The sequence below is a fragment of the Marmota flaviventris genome, chromosome 4 (genome assembly GCF_047511675.1).
Source record: "Marmota flaviventris isolate mMarFla1 chromosome 4, mMarFla1.hap1, whole genome shotgun sequence".
NCBI lineage: Eukaryota > Metazoa > Chordata > Mammalia > Rodentia > Sciuridae > Marmota > Marmota flaviventris.
This window is the reverse complement of record NC_092501.1, coordinates 136,849,649-136,867,131: the sequence shown is the minus strand read 5'-3', so window position 1 is coordinate 136,867,131 and position 17,483 is coordinate 136,849,649. Positions and strand designations below refer to the sequence as shown.

The 17,483-nt window shown below is 33.4% G+C and overlaps 1 protein-coding gene and 1 pseudogene across 4 annotated transcripts in view; both read left to right on the top strand.

Moving 5' to 3' along the window:
• Nbea (neurobeachin) overlaps nucleotides 1–17,483 on the top strand; it is a 639,704-nt gene that overhangs the window by 331,169 nt on the left and 291,052 nt on the right. The gene's annotated exons all lie outside the window — the stretch shown is intronic.
• On the top strand, nucleotides 15,262–15,879 carry LOC114087425 (ubiquitin carboxyl-terminal hydrolase isozyme L1 pseudogene; annotated as a pseudogene).

Here is a 17,483-nt window from a genome sequence, read left to right as displayed (position 1 = left end):
TTTACCTAGAGTTGTTGGGGGAAAAAATGCTAGGTCATTGTGATTCAAAGAATGGGTAGGATATATGATACAGGAGGCAGTGAGAGATAAAATGCAGATGGCAAGTATTTCTTCTATAAAGAAGTTGGCCAAGATGGAGAAAGATACTGTGTTTGCTGGAGGTAAATATAATTTAATTTGGGAGGAATAGTTATTTTTTCAAAGGAAGGGTTTGAGTATTTTTAAATGTTGATGGAAAGAAACCAATATGGTAGAAGGGGAAGAATATGGTAGAAGGGGAAGAAGACAATATTAAAAGAGTAAAGTCTCTGATGAACTAAGGTGATAGAACTGGACTTTCATGGAAGAGCACTGAGGAATGATGCAGGCATTTTAATTAGTAGAAGAACTCAGCAGAATTCTCTTGATACCTTGTAGTTTCCCTTTGAAGTGCCAAGGACAGTGAAGGAAGTTGGAAGAGGTGTATGTTGTTTGAGAAGAGTAGTGAATAAAGTAGAGAATATTTAAAATAGCCAATATAGATAAACATAGGAGGGGAAAGACTAAGGAAACCGTGAAAGATTGCAGGATGATTTGGGTGAGCAAATTGAAGTTGCTATTTTTGATGGTGTTGTTTTCCCCAGAAGTCCACAGTACAAGGAGGATGGGTGTGTGTTTTAACACATTCGTTTATCTCACTTTAGTGAAAACTATCTCTTCAGTGGATCCCTGCCCTCCCCACCCTGATCCAGAGTAGATATCCAGCACCTCCATTTCCAACTGGGTAGTATTTATGATAGCATGGTGTTGGCACTGACTGATTTATTTTTTGGTAGTACTTCTTGATGGAAGTACTTGCAGTGCATCTTTATGACTATTTTCACAGTGCCTAGTATAATATGTAGCATATGTATATTATTTGTACTGAGTTCAAATATCTGCTCTCCCATTGATAAACTCTTAGACTCTAGGCATTTGACTTGATCTTCCTGTGAAGATCATTATTTCACATATGTAGAATATTGTAGAAGCTTTCTTACCTAGTTTCTCAAAAGGTTCAAAATAATACATATGGCATTTATTATAGTTGCTGTTATGAACAGGCATTTAAAACTGAAAGTATTTATTTTGTTACATATAGAACAAGTTCAAAATTTCTCTCTCACTTTTAGTTTGGGTCATTTATTTTAATTTAGATGTTTTGCTTTCACAAATTTAGTAAATTCTGGTTGGAAAAGTATCATATACAGATAGTTGGGATCCACTTAAAGAAAATACACATTACTGGTTTTCTGGCTGCTATTTGTTAATGCCTAGTATGTGCTACACACAAATTATATACTTTATACATACTTTTATTTTGTTTTCAAGGACAGATAACATATTTCTTAACTTTTTCAATTGGTTTAAAATGAGACATTTAAAAAAATGCTTTCCCTTGGTTGTTAGAATATCAGTCTTTAATTTATCCTTGTGGGAATGAAGATAAAAAATCTTTAAGTGGAAATTGTTATAAATGTTTATCCTACTTAACAGCTACACTTGTGAATACAGTTCATCAATCATAGCTGGAGAAAGCAATTGTGCAGTTGTCTACAATTAACAGGACAAAAACAGTTGATGAATGTGCAGCTGAATTAAAATACTCCCCAGGACAGGCTGAAATTATAAACTGGATCATTTAAAGGAATCTAACAAAGGATCTTTATAATTAAAACAATGCAAGGTTAATGGGATGTAAAATTGCCTATAATATCTTGGCAGTAATAATTGGAATTTAAATTATTAAAATGTGAATTAAATAATAAGGCAAATAAGGAAGAATTTTTAAAGTATGAAATTTGAGCCATCTTTTAAAATAAATTAGTTGTTTGTCTAAAATAAACCTTTGTCATTCTTTTGAAAAGAATATAGATTATAATTAATGAATATTTAACATAAAGAACCAAAATGTATTCATGTTTAGCACTGAATTTAACTGAGATTCACAAGATTACAATTTGTAGTTTGCTCTTTAGAATAAAGGAAATTATATGGCATCCATTGCTTAGATTTTTTTTATCTTGTACCAAACTATAATTCTTTCATAATCATATGGTCCCACATTGAATGTGTTATTTAATTTAACAAATGCTGTTTAGTATTTAAACAATTAAGTTTGGGTTGTTTAAGATTGTTTCTTGTGTCTTTGATTTGGCAAAAAGTATATTTAAAAACAAAAACAATAAATGAACAAAACCTATTAACTTTTAAAACTACAATGATGTTTTTTTTTCTTAGAATTGATATTCTGTTGTAATTTTTAACTGAATCTCTGGAAATTCTTGGAAAACAGAAGTTCCATCTCCATATTGTTTTAATATGGAGCCTGATCTATAACTTTTTCTTATTATTCTTTTTATTTATTTTATAGGTATAATAATTTATTAAGCACTGAGTTTTATAAATATATGGAAAATACCTTGTGGTTTTATAAAATAACATGTATAGACCTTAAGCAGTATTTCTGATTTATAGCTATAACCTTAGACATTGATGACAAATGAAATTTATTTTTACAAACCTAAAATAGATAACTGCCATTTAATAATGGGTAAATTTCAAATAATAGGGAAATATATTTCAAATTTGGTTGTCTTAGTTTTTTTTATGTTGCTATAACAGAACACCAGATACTGGGTATTTTATAATAAGCAGAAATTATTGGTGTATGGTTCTGGATGCTGGAAAGTTCAAGATCACGGGGCCAGCATCTGGCTTATGTCTCCTTGCTCTGTTTTCCCATGGGGGGTTGGAGGTAAAGGGAGGTCAGGAGAGAACAAGAAGACGCTGAACTTTCTTTTATAACAAACTGATTCCTGCAATAACAGCATTAATCCATTCATGAGGGTGACCTATTCGCCTCTTGAAGTCCCACCTCTCAACACTGTTGCATTGGGATTAACAGTTCAACAAAGGAACTTTGGGGGACACATTCAAATCATCGCATTAATGATAATAACTTTTTTAAAGCTATATTTTATTCATATTTAAAATATTTATGCATTCACATGTGTATTGAGTTTATTTTCTCTTTTGAGAACAAATTTAAATATACTCTCTCCTAAGCACCATTATTTTAACTTTGGTGTGAGTTAAGTAATATTTCATAAAACGTTTAAAGTTCCTTATATAAAAAAGACAAGAAAAAAATAATAAGCTGGCCAGTTATAACAGTCCTCTGTTTTAGTACATTCATTTCTGTGCCATATTTTTCTGTTTCTTTTTTCTTAGAAACATACTTTTTGTTTTTATTATTCTTGGCTTCCTTGCCGTAAGCAAAAGTCATGTCTTTATTAGGAAATAAACTTTTATTAAGATTTATGCCTCTTATAACTAAGATTAATTTGTCATCAGAGGAACTTGATGTTAGCCTTTGCATTTGTGGCTGGTATGTTGTTTAAATACAAATTCAGAAGAAAGTGAATTATCAGGTCATGGGAGGGACTACATTAACATGAAAGCATAGGTGTTTTGCATGGTCAGTCCAAGGATTAGCCCAAGATGAGAGGTGAAGGAATAGGATTAGCAGATGAGAAAAGACATGAATATAATTATGTCCTGTATCATAGATTCTTAATCTAGGCCAATGTTAGGAACTTTTCCCAAGGTAGCAAGGAAATTTGAATATTGAGTTATAAACTGATTAGTTCATATGTTGTTAAAGGGAGAACACATAGATAGTTTTCCTCAATTGCTGTTGTATAGATCAACATTGGAAAACCAGAATGCTGTGTTTTTAACATGTTATAGACCCAGCTAGATAACAATTAAGAAAAACTTGTTATTGTATTTTAACTACAAATGTAATATATATACACAAACAAGTATTCCTGAAGTTCTTAGCATCTTCTGACTAAAATACATGTGAAAAAAAACCTGAATAATGTCTTATAAAAGATCAATTATTTGGTTATTTTAAGCAGAGATATTTTTGCATATGGTTCTTAACCTCAACCAAGAATTGAGAAGTTAGAATTTACATGCAGAAAAATATTATAGGCAATATATGACTTGTATGCAAAAGAAATGATAAAAATTACAGTGATTTTGCAAAACAGTACTCCTCCAGAGGATAGTGGTGAACACAGAAAGCTACTTTTAGGAGGCGGACCCAAATGACTATAGGCTCACAGTGTGGGGTCAAAAGAAAAATGATTCCTGACTTTTGTTGTGAAAATCAAAATTTATTAAAACAGAAAATGGCATTATGTTTATTACCTAATACAACAAATGTGGACATATTTTTATCATAATCTTCGAGATTTATAGTGTCTACATAGTGAATATCTTTTTGATATTTAAGTATAATAGTAATCTACTTAATGCTAGGTAAACTTAGTGTCTTATAACAGTTATCCTTATGTAGAGTATGGAACTTACTCTTATATACTTATTTTATGGAACTCTATACAAGAACAGGTGTTTTTCATGTTTAAAAATATTACTTACAAACAGGATTTCAAAATAATCTGTTACAACAAACCCCAGATATCTTTATTTATAGCAAAATATAAGAAAACAATGTACTTATGTGCTGAGTAGATGTTAAAAATTTTAAATATTTCCATAAAACTTAAAGAAAAAATAATACGAATAACATACTCAGTCTTTCGGAAAATGACATTACACTCATTTTATGTGATTCATTAATCCTGATACCAGCACCAAAGACATTTCAAACAATGAAATTACAGATCAATACCCATCATAAACATGTATTCATAATCTTTACAATGGTTTCACAATACAAATCCAGCAATCTGTGAATTATATCCTGAACAAGAGTTGTTTAGTCCGAAAGTACAAAGTTGGTATATTCAAAACTATTTATCAATGTAACATACCAAATCAAGACTAAAAAGAAAAAAAATATATGTATGTGGTCAGTTTCATAGATGCAGGAAATCAACAGCTGTTCATGATTAAAATTTTTCATTAAACTAGAAAATTGAGCTCTCTCAATCTGTTAAGTGATATCTACAAAAACATAGCTAACCTAATGTCGTACATAATGGTGAAAGACTAAATGCTTTCCTCATAGTGAAAAATGAAGACAAGGTTTTTTTCACTCACCACTTGTATTCAGCATTTGACTGAAGGCCAGTTCATTTAGATAAACAAATCCTAAGATGCCTGAAGAAAGGCACTAAAACTAATAAATGAATTTAGCAAAATCACAGGATACAAGATCAATACTGTATTAAATTAAAATAAATAATGTTATATTAAAGATATTAAAATAAAAAATATATTAAAATTTTCATAAAACACATTGAAATATAAAATAAAAGCATTATAATAGTGCCCAAAACAAAAGTACTTAGGAAAATTTAGCAAAACCACAGGATACAAAATCAATACTGTCTTAAATTAAATATATTAACATTATATTAAATATAATTAAAACTATATTAAAATTTTCATAAAAGATATTGAAGTATAATATAAAAAAATATAATAGTGCCAAAACCAAAAATACTTAGGAATTACTTTAAAATATGTGACAGACTTATACAAAAAGAACTAAAAAATATTTCTCCAAAACCTTGTTAATAAATGCAAACATAATGCAAACATAAACACTGTGTTTATGGGTCCAAAAATCAAACATTGTTAACATGTTAATTCTCTCCAGATATACTTATATATATATCAAAATCCCAGCAAATTTGGGGGGTCTTTTCATTTTGTTTTGTTTTGGATGGAAATTGACAGGCCAATTTTAAAATTTCTGTGAAAATACAGAGGACCTATGATGTGAAAGAACAAGTGGGGTTATTTATACTACTTGATTTTGAGACTTATTCTAAAGCTACAATAATCACGACAGTACTGTATTGCTGTAAAGATGGGTCAATGAAAGGAAAGAGAATCTAGATCTTACAAATTAATAATGAAAACAGGCCCTGCTCTAACCTTACCCTACACCACTTTCCTGCTCAGGTCATGAATTTCTTTGTCCCATGGATTCCAGTGGGCTGATTTGCAGTCTTGCAACCAGTTCCTTTGGGCTGGGCTTGCTGAACTGCATTTGTAGAATTAAGAGTCCAACCTAGCCCATCCTTGGGCTCTGGGAGTTTGTTTCCAAGACTGTGTTAATAGCCCGAGTTCAAAGTGCTAATTGCACAAATACAACCTGGAACAGCTCAGCTATTCCTTTTTTTTTTTTTTTTTTTTTTTTTTTAATTTTTTATTGTTGGCTGTTCAAAACATTACATAGTTCTTGATATATCATATTTCACAGTTTGATTCAAGTGGGTTATGAGCTCCCATTTTTACCCCATATACAGATTGCAGAATCACATCAGTTACACATCCATTGATTTACATATTGCCATACTAGTGTCTGTTGTATTCTGCTGTCTTTCCTATCCTCTACTATCCCCCCTCCCCTCCCCTCCCCTCCCCTCCCCTCTTCTCTCTCTGCCCCCTTTACTGACATTCGTTTGTCCCCCTTGTATTATTTTTCCCCTTCCCCTCACTTCCTCTTGTATGTACTTTTGTATAACTCTGAGGGTCTCCTTCCATTTCCATGCATTTTCCCTTCTCTCTCCCTTTCCCTCCCACCTCTCATCCCTGTTTAATGTTAATCTTCTTCTCATGCTCTTCGACCCTACTCTGTTCTTAGTTACTCTCCTTATATCAAAGAAGACATTTGACATTTGTTTTTTAGGGATTGGCTAGCTTCACTTAGCATAATCTGCTCTAATGCCATCCATTTCCCTGTAAATTCTATGATTTTGTCATTTTTTAATGCAGAGTAATACTCCATTGTGTATAAATGCCACATTTTTTTTATCCATTCATCCATTGAAGGGCATCTAGGTTGGTTCCACAGTCTAGCTATTGTGAATTGTGCTGCTATGAACATCGATGTAGCAGTGTCCCTGTAGCATGCTCTTTTTAGGTCTTTAGGGAATAGACCGAGAAGAGGAATAGCTGGGTCAAATGGTGGCTCCATTCCCAGCTTTCCAAGAAATCTCCATACTGCTTTCCAAATTGGCTGCACCAATTTGCAGTCCCACCAGCAATGTACAAGTGTACCCTTTTCCCCACATCCTCGCCAGCACTTGTTGTTGTTTGACTTCATAATGGCTGCCAATCTAACTGGAGTGAGATGGTATCTTAGGGTGGTTTTGATTTGCATTTCTCTGACTGCTAGAGATGGTGAGCATTTTTTCATGTACTTGTTGATTGACTGTATGTCCTCCTCTGAGAAGTGTCTGTTCAGGTCCTTGGCCCATTTGTTGATTGGGTTGTTTGTTCTCTTATTGTCTAATTTTTTGAGCTCTTTGTATACTCTGGATATTAGGGCTCTATCTGAAGTGTGAGGAGTAAAGATTTGTTCCCAGGATGTAGGCTCTCTATTTACCTCTCTTATTGTATCTTTTGCTGAGAAAAAACTTTTTAGTTTGAGTAAGTCCCATTTGTTGATTCTAGTTATTAACTTTTGTGCTATGGGTGTCCTATTGAGGAATTTGGAGCCCGACCCCACCGACTGTAGATCGTAGCCAACTTTTTCTTCTATCAGACGGCGCGTCTCTGATTTGATATCAAGCTCCTTGATCCATTTTGAATTAACTTTTGTGCATGGCGAGAGAAAGGGATTCAGTTTCATTTTGTTGCATATGGATTTCCAGTTTTCCCAGCACCATTTGTTGAAGATGCTATCCTTCCTCCATTGCATGCTTTTAGACCCTTTATCAAATATAAGATAGTTGTAGTTTTGTGGATTGGTTTCTGTGTCCTCTATTCTGTACCATTGGTCCACCCGCCTGTTTTGGTACCAGTACCATGCTGTTTTTGTTACTATTGCTCTGTAATATAGTTTGAAGTCTGGTATCGCTATACTGCCTGATTCACACTTCCTGCTTAGCATTGTTTTTGCTATTCTGGGTCTTTTATTTTTCCATATGAATTTCATGATTGCTTTCTCTATTTCTACAAGAAATGCCGTTGGGATTTTGATTGGCATTGCATTAAACCTATAGAGAACTTTTGGTAATATCGCCATTTTGATGATGTTAGTTCTGCCTATCCATGAACAGGGTATATTTTTCCATCTTCTAAGATCTTCTTCTATTTCTCTCTTTAGGGTTCTGTAGTTTTCATTGTATAAGTCTTTCACCTCTTTTGTTAGGTTGATTCCCAAGTATTTTATTTTTTTTGAAGATATTGTGAATGGAGTGGTTGTCCTCATTTCCATTTCAGAGGATTTGTCGCTGATATACAGGAATGCCTTTGATTTATGTGTGTTGATTTTATATCCTGCCACTTTGCTGAATTCATTTATTAGCTCTAATAGTTTCTTTGTAGACCCTTTTGGGTCTGCTAGGTATAGAATCATGTCATCTGCAAATAGTGATAATTTAAGTTCTTCTTTTCCTATTTTGATGCCTTTAATTTCTTTCGTCTGTCTAATTGCTCTGGCCAGTGTTTCGAGAACTATGTTGAACAGAAGTGGTGAGAGAGGGCATCCCTGTCTTGTTCCAGATTTTAGAGGGAATGCCTTCAATTTTTCTCCATTCAGAATGATGCTAGCCTGAGGCTTAGCATAGATTGCTTTTACAATATTGAGGTATGTTCCTGTTATCCCTAGTTTTTCTAGAGTTTTGAACATAAAGGGATGCTGTACTTTGTCGAATGCTTTTTCCAGTAGGATTCATCCCTGGGATGCAAGGCTGGTTCAATATAAGGAAATCAATAAATGTTATTCACCACATCAATAGACTTAAAAATAAGAACCATATGATCATCTCAGCTATTCCTTTGACTGGTCCTCCTGGACCCAAGATTACAAATGGGTGGACCAAAATTCCAAATTAACGTGGTCAAGAAGAAAGCCTCAAACCATTTAAATTGGCATGGTCTGTGCTTTCCTGACTTCTGTAGGTGTTTTAATCTACAATCTAATGAGGCATTTGTCTGGTGTGAGTTGTAGCCATATTATCAATAGGGCAGAAATGGGAGTAGGGACAACATGAAACTAGGCTTTAACATGTGAAGCATTTCATTCTGCCTTGTTCCTGTAGTGAGTGCCTTACATGTGTCTTTCTAGTTAATCCTCACACATCAGTTGTCTACATTTTATATATGAATAAATAAAAAGTAGATAACTTACTAGATATTATAGATAGCATTACTGAAAAAAACAAGATGCAGAACAATTTTCTAAAATGTTACCTTTTATGAAAGAAGGGGAAGGGGGCTGGGATTGTAGCTCAGCGGTAAAGTGCTCACCTAGCACATTCAAGGCCCTGGGTTCGATCCTCAACACCACATTTAAATAAATAAAATAAAGATACTGTGTCCAATTACTACTAAAAAATAAATTTAAAAAAAGAAGGGGAATAAAGACAATATATATATTGTGTACATGCGTGTGTGCGCATATTACACACACACATATATATACACACATATTTGCAAATAAAGAGGGAACATAAACTTGGAGTTAATGAAAGTGACTGTGTGAGAGATGAGCAGTGAGAAGCCTACCTCCTTTGCAGAAATTGAGTATGAATACACTGATGAATAATTACCGCAAAATGATAATTTATTAACACAGAATAATTACGTCTAGTTACATTAAAAACATTACTCAGGGAACATCCTTAGAAGTGGGTTTGTTGTTCATACTACTATTGATAATGTCAAAGAAAGTAAGAAACAAAAGTGTTTTAGCAGCACAGAGCATAAAGAAGCCCCTGGAGCACAGGGATATAGGACTTCCTATGTGTGTTATAAAAATACAGTTAGGCTTGTGCATTGAACCTAGAAGAGCCATTAAAAAATAATGCCATATTTAAAAAAGAAAGAGACAAATTACATTGGACAAAAAAAAATTGAACAGATACTACACCAAAAACATTGTAGTATACACATGGCTGCTCACTGCATGTAAAGAAGTTCCACATCATTATCAATTTGGGAAATTCAATTTTTAACCACAATTAGAGAGCAGTACATACCTACAATACTGCATATAATTAAGTAGATTGTCAACACCATGACAGATGAAAATGCGGAGTCTCTAGGACACTTGGGTCTTGGTGGTGGGAATGCAGGATGGTATACCCACTTAGAAAATTCTCATATCTCATGAGGCAAACGTTTACCATAAGACCCAGTAATTTCAAGCTTCAGTATTTGCCCAAGAAAAATGGAAACCTAAGTCCACATTAAAACCTGTATGTGAATGTTTATAGCAACTTTATTCATAGCAGCCCCAAACTGAAAATAATCCGAATGTTCACCAACTGGTAAGTACATCACTGAAATGTAATACTAATCAGGAATTTAAAAAGATAGGAGCCACTGATATACACAATTACATATATGGAACTTAAAAGCTTTATGGGAATTTTAAGAAGCCAAATAGCAAAAATCTGGTTCCATTTATGTGACATTTTAGAAAAGATAAAATCATAGAAAACAGTTCACTGGTTGCTGCAGATAGCTAGAAAAAAGGCACAAAGGAACATTTTTGGATGATGGAAAGGTTCTTGATTGTGATATATAAAATATGCATTTGTCAAAATGCATTGAACTGTGCATTTTTAAAAAGGTTAATTTTATTATATGTAAATTATACCTCAGACTTTAAAATGATAAACAACCCATACTTCATTTTTTATAATGTTCAAGCTGTGTAACATCCTTGCTTATCTGGCCTTCACACAGTTGGGCACCTAAAGTACCCGTGTCACACATCTATTTTATTGTCATTTACTAACATCAAGAAATCCCTCAATATATTGATATTGTATGAATGATTGCCTGAATCTGTCTCTTGCCCTCTCTTGCTTTCTGGAAGATCTGGTAGAATCTAAACCAGACTGATGAGTTAGGCATAGTAAACTGTTTGACTTTGGGAAAGTTGCTGAATTTCTCTAATCTTCAGTTTTTTATCTATGATGGGCATAATTGTGTTCATCTACTAACATAGGAAATGAGGTATGAATCAAGTGAGATGATAACTGTAATTTAGACTAGTAAGTAATCAGTTCTTGGTGTTCCTGATATAAAATAAGAACTCAGGAAATATCATTTGCTTTTATTAATAGTATTTACTTAAGTGGTCTTCAGTTGGGTTTTGACAACTCCAGAAAAAGTGGAGGAAATTAGAGTACATTCCACATCTCATCCAGGAGCAGAGTTGAGTCTTCTGTATTCTCAATATGATAGTGTCACTATTTCCTCATCATATGTAGTGCATTTTGCTGACACATACATATACCTATAGTAGGGAAAAAAAAACTGATCAGAGGATTCCTCCAGTTATTGTACTATTTAGTTAGTTAAAACAGTAATGGTAAAAGCCATACCATTTATTCTCTCATTTTGTGCTAAAGCAATATATTTTAGATTACATTATTGTAACATTGTGAATTTTAGAATTCATACTGGTAAATTTAGCAGTAAATTAAATTTTTAATCAAGGGGAAAGATTTTACTGTACTTATATTTACAGTATTTGCCTCACATGTTGGCAGCCCTCTTCTTTTTGAAATGGAACTGCACCACTGACGGAACACAGAACAGCTCAGAAATTTTACCAAAGGATCTAAAGTAGCATATGCATTCCTTCCTGGCATAATTATATCATATTGTGTCTCCTTTTACTGTTATGCCTGTTTGCTTTCAAATTTTCTCCCAAATATTTTCATAATTTTAATTCACATTTCTCTATTCTTATTATTAGATGTTAATTAGAATAAAATGTATAAAGAAAGCCCTTTCCTCTTCAGTCCTGCCACGTCTTTAATCTTGAGCTTATTGCTGTCAATTCAAAAATCCTATTCCATCTCTTCTCAGACTTTATATTTGTTTGCATCGGCTCCCTGCTAAATGTTACCACTCTAACTTTTTTACTTGTAATCACAGAATTTAAGCCAAGAGCTTGATTTGTATGGTCCAGGGTAAACCCTATCTCAAGCAAATCTTCTGACTAGAAATTTTGAAACTGTTATATTGAGCCTTAACTGGACATCCTGTATTGCTCTCACCATTTTGGAAATTTAAAAAAAAGTAAAGATGAAAAAAAGGATTTAATAGTCTCTTGTTAGATGCATGTTTGCTAAAATGTGTTGTATGTATAAAAAGGGTTATGATTTAAAGTTATTATCTTTTTTCTTTATATAGGGTATAATTTGACATTCACTGTTGTAAATTGATATCCTAGGATTTTACTGAATATGTCTTAAAACAATTTTAAATTGTCCCGCTATTCTGAAAACAATGTTTTCTAATCCACATCAAACTACTAGATAAGTAAATTATCTAAGCCCTCCATGAAGCCATTAACTCATTGAAAACAGTTTTACACAGAAGAGTAAATAGCTAAGCAACCATGGTCACAAAGAAACTGGCAAGGGGGAAAGTAGGAGATTTGATAAAAATTGACCTTCCTGAACTATGAACTGGTTGGAGTGATTCCTCTTGTTAAATAGCATAAAACAGAAGATTTTTGTCTTTATAGTAGAGTGTTCTATAAAATAATGAACCAGTATTAGAAGACCTAAGAAATGAATCTAATCTAACAATGTTAAGCCAGCATCTTCTTTGTTATCTTGTTATGTTCTGAACTAGGAAGTCTTTGCAAATATCTTCAAGCTTGCTAGTCATCCTATGAGATATTTTTTTTTCCTTAGAGAAAATGTTTGGTAGGAACAGAGATACACTTCTCAGAGACTACCAGGCATTGATTTAGCTATTTTCACCACATTGGGACTTGTTGGCTCTTAATTGGTTCAAAGACCAGTACAGCCAGAAGCTTGTAAAAATTTTCCAACATAAAAGTTACAAATTTTTCCTCATGTGACTTTATTAAAGGACTGCAGCACAAGGACAAATTGAGCTTCTCAGATTCTGCAGCACTGTACCTTACACTGTCACCAGAAACTATTTGCCTCCATTTTGAGATTTTTAAGTAATAACACTGAGGGTTTGTATATACTCCCGTACTCTGTGTTCCCCAGTTCAATTTCTAATCAAATTCTACCTTCTTGGCTGAATCTAATCTTACATTTTGAATATATATACTCTCCTAGTTTGGAAGATATTTAAGAATATACCCCCCATTTTTAGATGGAGGAACTGAAATTCAGACACAAAGAAAATTATTTGTCCAAGGTTATGATGCTAATGTAAACAGAAAAACTTAGACACAAACTTCTTCTGTCTTTTGCCCCTTCATTTATCCACTGACAGTGAAAAACCAATTTGACCTCTCTTGATAAATTCTGTTTCTCTCACCAAATTATAGAAATTATTTATATTTAAAATTCAGGATCTCAGTGTCTCATGTCTAAGTCAATCAGTTTAAACAAACTGCATAAAATCAGATAATTCCTAGAACATTGGAACTTGCTTTGCTGATATCATCTTGGCATAGAATACTTTGTTTTATCTCCTGACTTCTTCTATTTTTTTTCCAGTATCCAGTGACAACTACACTATTGGAACAGAAGTGAATAGGATTAAGCACATTGTTTCTTTTTACTACCTCCTCTGAGAAATAAATTTGTATTAGAAGATTAAGACCATTTCATTCTCTTCCTCTATTGCATACAGTTGTAATATATGTAACATGTATAATAGATAAGTAGGCAGATGTCCTCTAATAGATATTTCTAAGTTACCTGAGAATTTTATTTATCCTACTTTCTATGCACAAAATATCCCACAAAGTTTATTATAGTGAAAAAAAAGACATCATTAAAACTCTGGGTTTTTTTTTACCCCCCTCCTTCCCACATTACAGAGTCATGCATTGATTCAATATTTACCATTTAGCCATGTACAATGGTAAGTTCATACTTCATGCTAGTTGCCATGCAAATCATGCTATATTCAAAGATGAATAGGCATAAGTACCAAGTTTATTGATTTTTACAGTTTAAGAGAAAATGACTAATTTTAAAAGAAACATCACAAAAGTGATATGTATGTAAAGTAATACATATATTAGTTACCTCAATTTAACCTTTTCACAGCATGTGCATATTTCAAAACAACATGTTTTACATTGTACACAATATACAATTTTATATGTCAATTAAAAAACTAGAAAGAAAGAAGAAAATTGAAAGTGTCATATACATTATAATGCCCAGAACATTTGAGAGATTAAGGGCATCTCTTAGCTCCATTTGAAGGAGAGACTGTAAGTGGTGAGAAGAAAAAAAAATAGCTCACGTAAAAGTTGTGAAATGTCATCACTCATCAAAGAAACCACAAAGGGTTTTCCAAACACAGAAGGCATATATTAAAGTGGCAGCAGGTAAGGTTCTAATAGTAGAACAGGTATCTATCTATATATCATAATGAATTTGTTAGCTTGTGTGTTATGGGTAGTCACTGAAAAGTTTGAGTTAATGGTGCAGCTAAGGATGTACATCAGTGGCAGAGAGATTGTCTAGCATGGAGAGGCCTGGGTTTAAACTCCTAAATCACAGAAATAAAGTGAAAAGTGAAGAAATATATTGGAAGCATAGAAGATTTGAGGAAGAGAGAAAAATTGTGGGACTGTTTTAATTCAGTTGAGTGAGGATAAAGGCTTAAAGTAAAGCAATGTCAATGAAAGGAGTTAGCAGATATAAATGAATTTACCTTTAAAGAGGTAAAATCGGCAAGAGTTGGTGGTTAGTTGATATAGGATACTTTGAAGCCACCTTAAAAAAAGGGATTTCAGAGCAAACAGTGCTCTGAGGTTACCTCCTGCTTCAGAGCATTTATCTTCTACATTGTGTAAACTTTTGTTGAGGCATCTTGGGTCTTATATGCCTTAGGACTTCTCCAGAGTCACCATCCCACACTTTTAAGTTACTGCCTTTAGGAGGAGGTCCTTCAGAGCATATGCCTAAGGTAACAATGCTGTGGAGATTTTAAGCCAGAAATAAAAGATCTTTAAGGGAATCTGAAATAGTCTAGTTTTATTACCAGAAACAAAAGCAAACCATCTGTACAAGACACACTCAAGGTGAGTCTGTGGAACATCTGATTAAGACCAGAAATGAAGTCACAACCCAAGATGACAAGTATAGTGAAAGCCAATAGGCACAAGAGTCAGCGAGAAGGAAAAAAATATTTAGATCTCTGAGAACTGCAAAGGTCAGAATGGAAAAAATAAATGAAGAAAAATATCACAGAATATAATGAATATGAAGAGACAATTAAAAATAAGCAGAAATAGTGCTTCCTATTCTCTGGGTTGCGGCTGCTCCCATCCTTGTGAAGATGCAGCTCAAGTCAAAAGAGATTAAGCCAGGGATGCTAAAGGAAGTGCTGGCCAAGGTCTTTTTTGCTTGCCTCTGGCCTTGGAGCTTATGCCTGCTTCTGTGTTGCTGCTGCTGTTTCCTCTTATGGCCCAACATGAGACTATCAGGAAAAAGAAATTGAAGAACTGAAGGACAAGAAGGTAGTCCTAAAATATACTTCATGAAACAGACCATCAAGAACTCCTGTGGTAAGATCAGGCTGATACATGCAAAGGCAAGTAATCAAAACAGACTTTAGTTTGAGGATGAATCATTCCTGATATCGTTTGTTTCTGAAATGAAGATGTCTCATGAAGAGATAGTGAAATGCTTTGAAAACGATTAGGGCATTCTGGCATCCTAACTTGGCATGACACAGGAAGGCCATTGTAATGATAATGATAGTCAATTTTCATTTCATTCTGTTTATCAATATGGATGGCCACCTCTATGAACTTGATGGGTCAGTGCCTTTGAACCATGGCACCGGTTCAGAGAGCTCACTACTTGAGGATGCTTTTGAGGTCTGCAGAGACTTCGTTGAGCATGAGCAAGGGGAAGTCAGCTTCTCTGCTGAGCCCTCTGTAAGGTAGCCTAATGTTATAAGCTAGTTTTTCTTGCCTCTTGCCTTCAGCGTGAAAATACATAACTGCCCATGTAAGCTATGGTGCTTCAGTACTTGTAAAACACAGCTGTCTCTTTCAATTCTGCAGATGAATTCTTCCCTTCATCACACCCAAGTACTAGCAGAGCTTCAGATACAGCTTTGCATCTGAAGATAAAGCTCTGCAGTATTTCTCCACTGTGTTTCTTGTACTTTAATATTGAATGCTTTTGGTGGTTACTTTGGTTTTTATCTGTAAGTAAAGGCCTTGGATACAGTCTAATTATTTCTCCTTAATAGGAATAAAGCTTTTCTACTGATAAGAGATAAGATGGAAAAACATAAACAATTTCTGAAATATTGAATTGAATTGGTGTGAACATACTTTATATATAACCAGAGATATGAAAAATTGTGCTGTATATGTGTAATAAGAATTGTGATCCATTTTTGCTCTCATTTATTTTTTAAAAAGCAATTGAAAAAATTTTAAAAAAGAAATATCAAATTGAAAAAAGTAAATATTTAGAAAAATTGCAACTTGCAGAATTAAAACACACATAAGTTGGAAAAAACTGTATTAATGATCCATCAGATTAGATTAATGTGGAGGCAAATAATCCATTGCAACTTTTATTTTTAAAAGATTTTACCCAAAATCTCACAAGAGAAAGGGGTGAAAAATATTTAAATGATGTTAAGAAATATGGACATGGAATGAGAAAGTTTATTTAACAGGTAGCAAAATTGAAGAAAGAAGGAATAAAGATTAAATGAAATACTTTTAAAGATAATGATTATTAATTATTCAGAAGTGAATAAAAATGTGAATACAAAGATATAGGAATCACAATGTACTTCAAATGGGATAAATAAAAAGAAATCCATGCCAAATGCACAGTTCCAAAAGTAGAGAACACAGAAAATGAACAAATAAAACCACCTGGAAAAAAAAGAATAGATCATCTACAAAAAGGGAAAAATTGGAATAAAAATAACAATGAAAATTAGGATGAAGTTGTATAAAATTGTTAAGGTATTGTGTACAAAAAGGAATTCTAAATAATTGTACATATAGCAAAAATATAAGAATTAGGAGGAAGGGATGTTGTGATTTAACTTACACCCTAACTCCCCAATTCAATGGGAGCAATTTTTGTTTTAAAAGCCCGCTTTATATTACCAATGCAGAAGGATTAGAATGGACCTTATTAGCAAAGAATTATAATTAGTTACTTTTTCTGGCCTATCTGTTGGATTTTTGGAAGACTGGCTTAACAGCTTCATTTTTATTTCTCCTAATGCAGTACTCATACAATGTGAATTAAGTTGTTTTTCCTGGGGGCACTTTTCAAAAATATTAATGTCTTAAGGTGCTTCTGCCTGATGTGATAGATAAGAAAGTTGGGTGAACAGTAGACCAACAAACTGGGGAGGAACACAGAGAAATATGTATAGAGAAGGTTTTAAAAGCTCTAACATATTCCTGGAAATCTAAAAAGATATATACAACCTTGAGACTATGCACATGCTTTGGAAAGACCTAAGAAGTCCTTTAGCTCTCAGCCCCGGCTGACCTTGGATGCAGGAAGTGAAAG